The following is a 14,457-nucleotide window of genomic DNA, read 5'->3' as shown; positions in this document are numbered from 1 at the left end:
TTTTATAAACCAACCAATTCCCATGGCTAGCTTAACTATATCTCTTCCCACTGTCTCCTATAAAATATTATTCCCTTTTCTCAGTTCCTTTGTCTCTGCTGTGTCTGTTCCCAGGATGAGGCTGTCCTTTCCCTGTACTCTTTTATCCCCATTAAGAAAGCCTTAAATTTCTCCACTTCTTTCTCAATAATAACAGTGATAAGAGTTCCTCGTTCTTACCTAGCACCTCATGAGCCTCTGCCTCCAACACATCATTCTATGCAGATTTGGCCAAGTCCAAAGGGGTCCTACCACCAAGCATACCTTTTCTTCCCCCACCCTACACTCCACTTTCTACAGGGATCGCTCCCTCCATGATTCTCTTGTCCATTCTACTCTCCCCACTAATCTAATCTCCCTTCTGACACTTATCCCTGGAATCAGCCAAAGTGCTGTATCTATCCACTGACCTCCTCCCTTACCTTCATTCAGGGCCCCAAACAGTCCTTCCAGGTGAGGCAACACTTCACCTGCGAATCTACTGGGGCCTTCTATATATCTGGTGCTCCTGATGTGGCCTCCTCTGCCTCGGTGAGACCCCGGTCATAAATTGGGGGACCGTAACTCTGTTCCATCCAACACAAGCAGAACTTCAAGGTGGCCCAACATCTTAATTCACATTCCGATATGTCAGTCCATGGTCTCCTCTTGTGCCACAATGAAGCCACCCTCAGGGTGGAGGAGCAACATTTTATATTACATTTGGGTAGCATCCAACCTGATGGTATTAATATCGATTTCTTCTTCCGGTAAAAAAAATTTCCCTCCCCGTCCCCTTTCCTTCTATGGCCTGCTACCTCTTTCATTCTGCCTATCATCTCCTCCTGCTGTCCCTCCTCCTACGGTCCACTCTTCACTCCTATCAGTTTCCTTCCTCTCCAGCCATTTACCTTTCCCACCACCTAGCTTGACATATCACCTTCTAGCTATCATCCTTCCCCTTCCTCTTCCTTTTCATTCTGGCATCCCCCCCCCCCCCCTTCAGTCCTGAAGAAGTGTCTTAGCCCGAAACACTGACTGTTTATTAATGTCCATAGATGCTGCCTGACCTGCTGGCCCCCAGCATTTTGTGTGTGTTGCTTGTTTCCTTTTTGACAAAATTCACCAGTTCTCTCAACATCCAAGATTCCCTTATTTTATAGACAATAGACAATATGTGCAGGAGTAGGCCATTCGGCCCTTCGAGCCAGCACCGCCATTCACTGTGATCATGGCTGATCATCAACAATCAGTATCCAGTTCCTGCCTTATCCCCATAACCTTTGATTCTGCTATCTTTAAGAGCTCTATTCATCTCTTTCTTGAAAGCATCCAGAGATTTGGCCTCCACAGCCTTCTGGGCCAGAGCATTCCATATATCCACCACTCTGTGAGTGAAAAAGTTTTTGCTCAACTCCGTTCTAAATGGCCTACCCCTTATTCTTAAACTGTGGTCTCTGGTTCTGGACTCACCCATCAGCGGGAACATGCTTCCTGCCTCCAGTGTGTCCATTTTGCCATACTTGTCCTTCCTTTTTTGATCCTTAAACATCATTCACATCAGATATGAATTTGCCCAAATTAACACTCCCTGGTTCCTGCTGAATGCTTTCATAATTTGTCCTGCTCTCATTTAATACTTTCCCACATGGTCCATTCTTATCCTTATCTATAGCTATCTTAAAGCTTAAGGAGTTGTGATGACTTCCCTAACTGTTCTCCCACTGAAAGGTCAGTCGCCTGGCCGGGCTCATTACCCTTTACCCCTCACCCCTCAATCAATTTCACTAACTAGCTTCGCACAGAAATCGCATCCATCTTCACGTTTGTTTCTCTGAATTTGCAAGTAAAATCTATTTTGCTCACTCTACGTTGTGTCATGTCTAATGTGACCTATTCTGGGATTAGGATGAGCCACTTCCTCAACATGTCTACAAAGATCTAACGATATCATCCTGTGCAGAGCAGGATATCCATCTTTATCAACAGAAATCAACTGTTAAAGGTAAAATCTACATTTTCTTGCAGAATAAAACAGGCAGAAATCCCCACTGCAAGTCTGCAAAATGACAGTGATTAAAGGGTTCCCACCCTTCCAAAACACATTGCTCTCTGCATTTGCCTATCACGGCTTACACTGCTTTGAATTTTGTCATTGCACTGTTGGGTCTCTGAACTATTTCTGAATTTCTGTAGGATTTACCATTGAGATTGACCAGCAATGGCACATCTAATGGTGTGGAGCCACTTGCAGCATAGAGATCAGATGAACATAGGGGGTGGAGTTGATGGATTGGTGACCAAGTAGCCTGATGAAGCCATCAATCCCAACCTTACACCCCTCCACCTGCATTTTCCCTAACCTTTGTATCAGTCTTTTCTACAGATGGTTGCCATGGAGAAAGTATTTTTAACAGTCTAGCCAACCTCCCATCATTCCTAATGGCAAGGTTGTGAATGCTATGATCTCTATAGGTAGCTGCCATTGGGAGCTTCAAGGGCAGAGTTTTACTGAAAGGATTAGAGTTAAAACCATTCTGGCAATTCTTTTTACTGGCTTCAACCCCAAATACCAGATTATTACTGGGACATGCAGTTTTGTGTGTTGGGAAAACACAGTTTCTAGTCAAGTACCCTTTTGTTTATGGGACCATGTGTCAAAAATGTGTCTTCCTGTTTCATACAGACAAAAAAAACTACACCTCCAAAAGTAATTTCCTTTTAGGCAATGGAAAGGTTTTGGGGGTTTTGCAAGTTGATGTATGAATGTTTTGTATTATGTCAATCTTGGCGCGTGGCCAAGTGGTTAAGGCATTCGTCTAGTGATTTGAAGGTTGCTAGTTCGAGCCCTGGCTGAGGCAGCGTGTGTGTCCTTGAGCAAGGCACTTAACCACACATTGCTCTGCGATGACACCCGTGCCAAGCTGTATGGGTCCTAATGCCCTTCCCTTGGACAACATCAGTGGCGTGGAGAGGGAAGACTTGCAGCATGGGCAACTGCTGGTCTTCCATGCAATCTTGCCCAGGCCTGCTCCCTGGAAACCTTCCAAGACACAAATCCATGGTCTCATAAGACTAACGGATGCCTATATATGTCAATCTTAAGTTAGGTTTTTAAGTTGTAAAATAATCAATAGGCCTAGTTGATTCCTCTCTGGAAAATTATCTCACATCAATACAGTACCTCATCCTCCCTCAGCTTAACTTTAATCCAAGATTGACCAAGTGATAGAGAGGGAGGAAGGAAGCTGGATCTAAGATCAACAGGATCATGGCAGTCCATGAGACAGAGCTTATTAAGGGATTGGAGGTGGAGAGGGTCAGTAACTTTAATTTTCTGGGCGCTATCATATCAAAGGATCAGTCCTGGGACCAGCTGTAAACCTTACTCCAAAGAAAGCATGGCGGCACCTCTATTTGTTTTAGAAGTTTGCACAAATTCAGAATTTCATCTAAAACATTGACAAAGCTCTATAGATGAACAGTGAAGAGTATCCTGACTGGTTGAATCACTGCCAGGTCCGGAAACACCAGTGCCCAGGAATGGAAAAGCCTATAAAAAGTGGTGGATATATTGCAGTTCATCACAGCAAAAGCCCTCCCCCATCAGTGAGCACATATACAAAGAGCAGTGTCACAAGAAAGCAGCATCGATCGTCAAGGACCCCCACCATCCAGGCCATGCTCTCTTCATGCTGCTACCATTGGGAAGGAGGTACAGGGGCCTTAGGTCCTATACCACCAGGTTCAGAAACAGATATTACACCTCAACCACAAGACTCCTGAACCAGTGTGAATAACCTCACTCTCCTCAACACCGAACTGATCACAGAACACAACCTATGGACGCACTTTCAAGGACTCTGCAGGTCATATTGTCGGTGTTATTTATTTATTTATTTATTTCTACTTGTTCTTCTTGTATTGTACAGTTTCTCTTCTTTTGCACATTGGCTGATCGTTAGTCTTTGCTTGTGTGTAGTTTTTCATTGATTCTATCGTATTTCTTTGTTCTACTGTGAATGCCTGCAAGAAAGTTAATATCAAGGTAGTATTTGGTATAGAAACGTACTTTGATAATAAATCTACTTTAATTTTGAATATTGGTAAACAGTAGAAGTGCAGCTGGATATGAAAACTTCAAACATTATTTGAAAGCTGCAGTGGTCAGTCAGCAATGAAAAGTTGAACATCAGCTTGAAGCATCATAGCTCCGGGTCTGAAGTGAAATGCCTGGATATAGGAAGGAGATAAACACACAACGCTTCAATTCTTCATTTTAACATCCATGTTTTTAAGTTTACAGCTTTCTTTTTTAATCTCAGTCAGCTACCCATTCAAACATATGTTTAATACCTCATAAAAAAAATCAACTTCCTTTAAATTGATGGGCACATCAAATGAGACGATTTTCCCTCCAGAATTTAGATAAAATTCTGCCAATGCTACTTCACAGCTTTAAAACTGATGAACTCAATCTCCATAGCTCACTACATATCATAAGATACAATTGAGCAGCTGATCAGAAATCCCACATATCTTGAAATCTGATGTATATAGTAATAACTTATACAATCTGGTGGGTAGATTTACAAATGCACATGACCTTTACCTCAATTTCGATCTACAGGCACTTAAAAGCACATTACATGACCTCAAGATCTGAGAATCTCATTAGTAATGGATATTTAAACAGGGAACAATGGTGTCTAGTTTAATTGTTATAACCATTAACCACACATCACCATCTGATTTTTATTCACCTGATAAAATGGAATTTAACTAGTGCCAATGGACACACAAGTACACCTGCATTTACATTAGTCCAATGCCACCAATTTTCTCATAACTAATCTGTACTTCAGTTTCTGAGTTTGAACTGCTCTCCAAGCTGCTAACAAAAGAGCTTGGCTGTTTGTTTACGTTAAGACATCTTTTATCCGAAAGGTTTGGAAACTAGAGTCACGAGGAGAATTTTTTTTGTGTGTCTTGTGAAAATGTCAAAGCCAATAAATGTTTTTCTTTATTTTCCATCATTAGACTCTGAGGAATGTCTCTCCTTTGTCTCCCATCATTCCCAGAGCTTGCTAGGCCGGGCTTTTATTGTCAAAAGCTGAATTCTGAAGTGTGAAGAATAATGCAGAGCAATACACTTTTTTTTCCAGGGTGTAGCAGTTTGGAATGTACTGCTTCCCCTAAGACAGCTCTGCTAAAAGAGCACTTGTGCATAATGCTCGTCCTTTAGGAAGGATGCTCAAGTTAAAGCATTGTGAGGCACCATAAATAGATGCACTCGCAAGAAAATAGCTTCTTCATTTTTAATTAGGGAAGTAACTCCAGAAAGACAGAATGTCACTTGCTGACGAGCCCCATTGTTGCATTTGTGCGCGTCTCCACAATGTGAGGTAATTGGAGTTGTACCTTTTATAAAGCTGCTAATTTCACATAGGAAGTGCTAACAAGACCTTTGTGTGCCATGTTTTCCTTCTTCCTTTCTGAGGAAGTTACAGACCTCGAGTACTGGGAATGGTCAGACCAGGGACTGGAGGGAGAAATTGCAGTAATGAACCACTTGAGCTGGCAGTTAGAAAGATCCAGACTAATTTTTCAGAATGGCGAATATCAAGCACAACAAAGGCTCCTGTTTAAGCTTATTATAAAAGAGATTCACTGTCTATGTAGGCTTGTTTGTAAGAAACCACTCAATAGAAGTGTAACAGGAGCAAAGCTGTGAGCCAATAAAAATTACATTACCCACGATATTCTGAGTTATGCTCTGGTGTGCCAAAAATCATTAGAAATGTGTTTCTGTGATTTATGAAGAGAATGGAAACCTTACGCCAAACAGCTCAGCTGATTTTGGAGCCATGGTACATAAACACAGTACGTTTCCTAAAAATATCAATTCAGGTGTTCTATGAGTCTTTGTAACATGGAGTAATCCTTTTAATTACAGCAGCATATCGTAGCTTGCTTGAATGATATTCTACAAGAAAGGAATAAGAATGCGAAATAACACTTTACATGGTCATGAATATAAATTTTATTTATTACAATACTAAGACTTTGAATTTTCAGTTAGCGATAATAGTTACATGACCTTCAAGTAAGATTTCTCTTTTAATATCTAATAAAAGAAAACATGTTTGAAAAATTGAATGGCTTTACTGAATGAGACAAAGTAATGACTTCTTTTCTGATGACTAAACAGTCAAGAATAAAGTGATATATAAAGCAGACAAGCAAGATTGCTGCTGCTCAACAAGCTTCTGCCGTTATGAAGTATAAGGACTGTGCCAAGGACTAAAGTGTTAGTCTGTCCACAATGCGCATGAGGACAGTGAACAAGCAGTTCTGGCTTTTATTCATGATAAACTAATGCATTTTCAGACAATATAGCAGTAAAAAAATTCAGTTTTTGTGACTTTTAGGGGTGAACAATTGATCCCTTAAACAATGTGAGACAGCAAACCTATTATAGAGCTGCAATCATTGATAAAATTGCAAAGCTTCCCAAAAAAAAGTTACTCCAATTTCCGTCGTTCCTTTGTCCTTTGGTTACTTCATCTGAATGGCCCAGTTAGGTTTTGTTGCAAAAAAAGAAGTCTATGTGCACATTTATTCCCCCTCTAATTCATAGTCTGTATTGTGAGCCTTTGCTATTCAGGAACTGATTTGACAACAGTGCCAAGAATGGCCTGGTGATTAGACTCTCAGCATGCGCAGGGATTGTGGGTTTGAACCCAGGGATTTCCTTGCATTCACAACATGGTTCAGCTCCTTTCCAGCACCCCTGGCTCCTCATATTTTATGCATCTTTTGCTGCAGGTATGGAATTCCTTCTTACCATGGTACGGGCTCCTTGTAATTATCCTGCACAGTGGTGCACAGAAATATCCTGTGAGTTTAAGGGCTGTGCTTCTCAAGAGATTCTCAGACCAGGATTTTATCATAAAGGACCGTTTCAATACAGCAAAGACTTAATTTTTTTAAAAATTCTGTTGCAGTTATATAGCCTAGTACAATAGTGTCCAATTTTATTATGCAGAGGATTAAAGCAAAGTTGAACACCACCTCTTGCAAACTGATATATAAACTTTCTAAACAATCTAGTGGAATTCTTTCTTGTTCAGGGCTTTAAAAAGGAAAAGCTTTTTCAGTCCAGACGTCAAGTAAGCTGCAACATCACCAATGATATAAAAAAAATCACGTCTACTGAAAAGCTGGTTGAGAGGCAGCAGGACTTGGATCACGTTAATACATTTCTGAATGATCTGGATAGAAACAGACAGGGGCCCACCTGATTTTGGATGCTTCAGCACCTGCAAATTGCTTTTTTCCCAAACATTACTCAGAGAACATTAACATGGGGAGGATAGGGTGAGGTGGGTGGGAGAGGGGGGTTGATGATTGCCTTGGGGCTGGGCCAGTACTATATGTTTTGGTGGGGTTGGTGGAGTGGTGTGGGAGTCATCCAAAGTTGTCAATTTGACTTTCTGCTTATTATTACCAGAAATAATTTACATTTATTTCCTACAATTTTATGTCATTTTATGACAGTCTGCTGCATAATAAAATTGTAAACCTTTAATGTACCACTAATTCTGTACAATTTATTTGTCAATGCAACTATGCTTGATATGTCATATGGAGAGACAAATTTTTTCTCATAAATATGTACAAGGCATTAATGTTTTTCTGTTATTTTCAGCAGCTCAGTTTGAAGAAATGATTATATGACTTCAAAACTCTCTGTAAGAATTAAATTTAAATGAAAAAAACTAGCATTTATATAATTTACGATGCAGCCTACCTCATCTCAATATCGCACAGACCTAACAAGCAAGACGGGGGATACTTGTTTAATCACACAGGTTTTTACAGCTCATCATCCTATAATTCTTTTTGAATATGAAGAATATGACAGGAAAGTAGAATTCTGCTCACAATTGCAAAAGACCATGACAGCCTCAACTATACACAATCAATAGACAAATGAAACGGAGAGAAAAACAAATGAAGCGCTTTTCTTTCTTTTTTGTATCCAGGCAAAACCTGTCTTTTCTCAATTTCCCAGACAGATGAGCTTCTCCTGCCTTACAGTGACAGTGGGGTCTGGAAATTAACTGAAATTTCTCTTCTCAAGAGCTTGAGTTATCTCCTCTTTGCCTGCAGGTTTGACTTAGAATGGGAGTTCATATATTTACTGTTTTAATTAATGCTCCTTTTCACCGTGGGACAGAGGAAGGGAAGTGAACTGACTTGATAAACAGGTGTAATTGTTATGTGCTAATTTTGGGCTTGCAGGGAATTAATCAAGCTCGGCTAAGCACAAACCTCATCGTCGCAAAGGTAGATCAACACGGCAGGATGCCCAGTAGGTGAGTATTAGTTTAACCAGTGGTTTGTGAAAAGGGAACTTTTAAAAGAATACTCATCAGTGTGATTGTTTCACATGCCACATAAAGGTCAGAGCCTTAACCAAAGAAGTGCCTGACACTGAATACTTTCACAAAGAAATGTGAAATATTTCCTGAAATGACTTGCATGAAGCAATTGGCAATTAAAGCTGGTGCAAGAGTTTCTGCTGCTCCAGCGCTTTCATTTGCTATACAAACAGTGTGAAATATAGGAGTGGTCAGTCATGCACTGAGGTGGCTGTTCCCAGCTGGTATAGGGGGAGGAAGATGATGGTTCGCCATGTTGCTATGCTACTTGGGCAAGGCACTCACACAAACTGACCCTGCACTGAAGACCAACACCCAGTGTATAAAATAGAACAGAAAACACCAGAATCAGAATCAGGTTTACTATCACCGGCCTGTGACGTGAAATCTGTTAACTTAGCAGCAGCAGTTCACTGCAATACACAATCTAGCAGAGAGAAAAAAAATAAAAAAGATAAATTATCAAGTAAATCAATTACATATATCTAATAGATTAAAATGTGCAAAAACAGAAATACTGTATATTTTAAAAAAGTGAGGTAGTGTCCAAAGATTCAATGTCCATTTAGGAATCGGATGGCAGTGTGGAAGAAGCTGTTCCTGAATTGCTGAGTGTGTGCCTTCAGGCTTCTGTACCTCCTACCTGATGGTAAAAGTGAGAAAAGGGCATGCCTTGGGTGCTGGAGGTTCTTAATAATGGATGCTGCCTTTCTGAGACACCGCTCCCTAAAGATGTCCTGGGTACTTTGAAGGCTAGTACCCAAGATAGAGCTGATTAGATTTACAACCTTCTGCAGCTTCTTTTGATCCTGTGCAGTAGCCCCTCCATACCAGACAGTGATGCAGCCTGTCAGAAAGCTCTCCACAGTACAACTACAGAAATTTTTGAGTGTATTTGTTGAAATGTCAGATTTCCTCAAACTCCCAATAAAGTATAACCGCTGTCTTACCTTCTTTATAACTACATCGATATGTTGGGACCAGGTTAGAACCTCAGAGATCTTGACACCCAGGAACTTGAAGCCACTCACTCTCTCCATTTCTGATCCCTCGACGAGGATTGGTATATTTTCCTTCATCTTCTCCTTCCTGAAGTCCACAATCAGCTCTTTCGTCTTACTGACGTTGAGTGTCAGGTTGTTGCTGCAGAACCACTCCACTAGTTGGCGTATCTCACTCCTGTACGCCCTCTTGTCACCACCTGAGATTCTACCAACAATGGTTGTATCATTAACAAATTTATAGATGGTATTTGAGCTATGCCTAGCCAACGTATAGAGAGTAGAGCAGTGGGCTAAGCACACACCCCTGGGTGCGCCAGTGTTGATTGTCAGCGAGGAGGATATGTTATTACCAATCCGCAAAGGCTATGGTCTTCCAGTTAGGAAGTTGAGGATCCAATTGCAGAGGGAGGTACAGAGGCCCAGGTTCTGCAACTTCTCAATCAGGATTGTGAGAATGATGGTATTAATTGCTGATCTCTCGTCGATGAACAGCATTCTGACATAGGTGTTTGTGTTGTCTGGGTGGTTTAAAGCCCTCTGGAGAGCCATTGAGATTGTGTCTGCCATTGACCTATTGTGGCGATAGGCGAATTGCAACGGGTCAAGGTCCTTGCTGAGGCAGGAGTTTCAGTCTAGTCATGAACAACCTCTCAAAGCATTTCATTACTGTTGATGTGAGTGCTACTGGGCGATAGTCATTAAGGCAGCTCACATTATTCTTCTTAGGCACTGATATAATTGTTGCCTTTTTGAAGCAAGTAGGAACTTCCACCTGTAGCAGAGAGAGGTTGAAAATGTCCTTGAATACTCCCAGTAGTTGGTTTGCACCGGTTTTCACAGCTTTACAAGGTACTCCATTGGGACCTTGCCTTGCGAGGGTTCACTCTCCTTAAAAACATCGGTTTCCGAGACAGAGATCACAGGGTCATCAGGTGGAGCAGGGATCTTCACAGCTGTATTTGTGTTCTCCCTTTCAAAGTGTGCATGGAAGGCGTTGAGTTCATCTGATAGTGAAGCATCGCTGCCATTCATGCTACTGGTTTCGCTTTGTAGGAATTAATGTCTTGCAGACCCTGCCAGAGTTGTCGTGCATCCGATGTTGCCTCCAACCTCATTTGAAATTGTCTCTTTGCCCTTGAAATAGCCTCTGCAAGTCATACCTGGTTTTCTGGTACAGGCCTGCGTTGCCAGACTTGAATGCCACAGATCTAGCCTTCAGCAGACGACGTTTTCCACGGTTCATCTCCTGGTTCATCTACGGCTTTTGGTTTGGGAATGTACAGTAAGTCTTTGTAGGCACACGCTCATCCACACCGGTCTTAATGAAGTTGGTAACATCTGCAGCATACTCATCCAGGTTTGAAGATGAATCCCTAAATACAATCCAGTCCACCGATTCAAAGCAGTCCTGTAGGTGCTCCTATGCTTCCCTTGTCCATACCTTTTTGGTCCTCACTGCTGGTGCTGCAGTCTTCAGTCTCTGCCTATACTCAGGGAGTAGAAGGACAGCCAGGTGATCAGACTTCCTGAAATGAGGGTGTGGAATAGCATGGCAGGCATCCTTGATGGTGGCATAGCAATGGTTCACTCTGGTCTTGCAAGTGACCTGTCAATGGTAGTTGCTTAGTGATTTTTTCTGACCAGTAGATGAGGCAGACAAAAAAAATATTTCAGGTTGATAATGTAATGAAAACCAACTTCCCCTGGGATCAATAAAGTATGACTATGACTATGACTAATCTTTCATCACAAACCCAGTGCATTTCACCATAGCTGCTGATTGTCCTCCAGAATATTTTAGTCATTTCAGATTTCCAGCATTGATAATATCTTACATCTGAACTTCAGGTGCACAAGAGATTGTGCAAGATTAGTCTGTTGCCAGTGAGGCTGAGAAGAATGCACTGATCTCATTGGAACATACAGAACAAGATTTTGAGAAGATAGAGGAAGATGAGCACCCCCTAGTGGTTGAGTCCAGAATTAGGGGACAAAAGAATGGCACAGTGACACAGCTTCAGTGACCTAGGTTCAATCCTGGCATCTGGTGCTGTCTGTGTGGAGTTTGTATGAACCCTCTATTACAGCATGGATTTCTCTTCAGTGCTTCAGTTTCCTCCCACATGCGAAGAATCTGCAATGTGGAAGGGTTAATTAAACTTAATGTAAGTGGATGGCAGGAGAATCAGGAAATGTTGATGGGCATGTGTGACAGAATATGTATAGGGAGTGGGGGGCAGAAATTGCTGCTATTTTGTGAGGAAATATGAGAAATGGTTTCAGAATAAAACTGAGATGAGAACCATTTTTAAGGAAATACTTGCGGTAGTTTGGAATTTATCTGGGTGCCATACATATTCTGAGCGATAGATTTTTGGATGAGGAGGAAATCAGGGGATACAGGGATTAGATGGGTGAACGAAATGAGGGACAGGATCGGCTCAACTTACTGAATGGTGCAATAATAGGCCTGATAGAGCGTAGGGCCCACCTCTGCTTTACTTTCTTGTAATTTAACTGGGTTACTCTCTGTAGCCGAATTGCTTTGTGACATTCCTAGATTAGGAGGTCAACACACCTGTGAAACCTCATTGCAGTAGCAGCTAAAATCCTCAAGAATGCAGTGAAAAGTTTACTTGTAGATTGCATATAAATTTGAAAATTGAAAGCAGAATCACTATCAAAGTATGTATGCAGTATACAACCCCAAGATTCATCTTCCCATGGACAGCCACGAAACGAAGAAAGAAAACCATGGAACCTATTCAAAGAAAAATATCAAACCCCCAACACACAAAAAAAAGAACAAATTACACAAATGGCAAAGACAAAAAAAGCAAAAAAAACACAAAATTTAAAACACCAAACTACAAATCATCAAACCAGTTCAGGCATATTCAGCTCAGTTCAATTGAGTTCAATCTAGCTCTGTGTTGTATGTTCAGCTGCAGAGAGAGGAAGCGCTGAGGCAAATGGGAGGAGAGCTGGAGAAGGAGAAAGCACAAGCAAAAGAGAGGGATAAAGTCTTAGTTGTACAACACAGAAACAGGCAGTTCAGCCCAACACATCCTCATCAAACTTACTGCCTACCTATGCTAGTCCTATATGCCTGCATTAGGACTGTATCCTTCTATCCTTAGCTATTGCAGTCCCTGTCTAGTTGCTTCTTAAACATTGTAATTATATTTGATTCCGACTTAGTCCTTAATAATTTCTCCTTTGGCTCCTCCCACTTCCTCCAAACTAAAGGTGTAGCTATGGGCACCCGTATGGGTCCCAGCTATGCCTGCCTTTTTGTTGGCTTTGTGGAACAATCCATATTCCAAGCCTATACTGGTATCTGTCCCCCACTTTTCCTTCCCTGCATCGACGACTGCATTGGTGCTGCTTCCTGCACGCATGCTCAGCTCGTTGACTTCATTAACTTTGCCTCCAACTTTCACCCTGCCCTCAAGTTTACCTGGTCCATTTCCGACACCTCCCTCCCCTTTCTTGATCTGTCTCTATCTCTCGAGACAGCTTATCTACTGATGTCTACTATAAGCCTATAGACTCTCACAGCTATCTAGACTATTCCTCTTCTCACCCTGTCTCTTGCAAAAAAGCCATCCCCTTCTCGCTATTCCTCTGCCTCCGCTGCATCTGCTCTCAGGATGAGATTTTTCATTCCAGGACGAAGGAGATGTCCTCCTTTTTTAAAGAAAGGGGCTTCCCTTCCTCCACCATCAACTCTGCTCTCAAATGCATTTCTCCGATTTCATGCACATCTGCTCTCACCCCATCCTCCTGCCACCCCACTAGGAATAGGGTTCCCCTTGTCCTCACCATACCACCCCACCATCCTCTGGGTCCAACATATAATTTTTCATAACTTCCGCCACTCCCAATGGGCTCCCACCACTAAGCACATCTTTCCCACCCCTCCCCCCGCTTTGCTTTCCGTAGGAATCTCTTCTTACGCGACTCCCTTGTCCATTCATCCATAAGAGTAATCCTAGCAATTATCGGCCTGTGATTTTCACGTCAGTGGTGGGTAAATTGATAGAAAGTATTATTAGAGATGGTATATATAATTATCTGGATAGACAAGGTCTGATTAGGAACAGTCAACATGGATTTGTGCGTGGAAAGTCATGTTTGACAAATCTTATTGAATTTTTTGAAGAGGTTACTAGGAAAGTTGACGAGGGTAAAGCGGTGGATGTTGTCTATCTGGACTTCAGTAAGGCCTTTGACAAGGTTCCACATGGAAGGTTAGTTAGGAAGGTTCAATCGTTAGGTATTAATATTGAAGTAATAAAATGGATTCAGCAGTGGCTGGATGGGAGATGCCAGAGAGTAGTGATGATTAACTGTTTGTCAGATTGGAGCCCGGTGACTAGTGGTGTGCCTCAGGGATCTGTACTGGGTCCAATGTTGTTTGTCATATATATTAATGATCTGGATGATGGGGTGGTAAATTGGATTAGTAAGTATGCAGATGATACTAAGATAGGTGGAGTTGCGGATAATGAAGTAGGTTTTCAAAGCTTGCAGAGAGATTTAGACCAGTTAGAAGAGTGGGCTGAAAGATGGCAGATGGAGTTTAATGCTGATATATGTGAGGTGCTACATTTTGCTAGGACTAATCAAAATAGGACATACATGGTAAATAGTACGGCATTGAAGAATGCAGTAGAACAGAGGGATCTAGGAATAATGGTGCATAGTTCCCGAAGGTGGAATCTCATGTGGATAGGGTGGTGAAGAAAGCTTTTGCTATGCTGGCCTTTATAAATCAGAGCATTGAGTATAGAAGTTGGGATGTAATATTGAAATTGTACAAGGCATTGGTAAGGCCAAATTTGGAGTATTGTGTACAGTTCTGGTCACCGAATTATAGGAAAGATGTCAACAAAATTGAGAGAGTACAGAGAAGATTTACTAGAATGTTACTTGGGTTTCATCTCCTAAGTTACAGAGAAACATTGAACAAGTTGGGTCTTTAT

The sequence above is a fragment of the Mobula hypostoma genome, chromosome 8, assembly GCF_963921235.1.
Source record: "Mobula hypostoma chromosome 8, sMobHyp1.1, whole genome shotgun sequence".
Lineage (NCBI taxonomy): Eukaryota > Metazoa > Chordata > Chondrichthyes > Myliobatiformes > Myliobatidae > Mobula > Mobula hypostoma.
The sequence above is the reverse complement of the archived record's forward strand: the minus strand, read 5'-3'. Positions refer to the sequence as shown.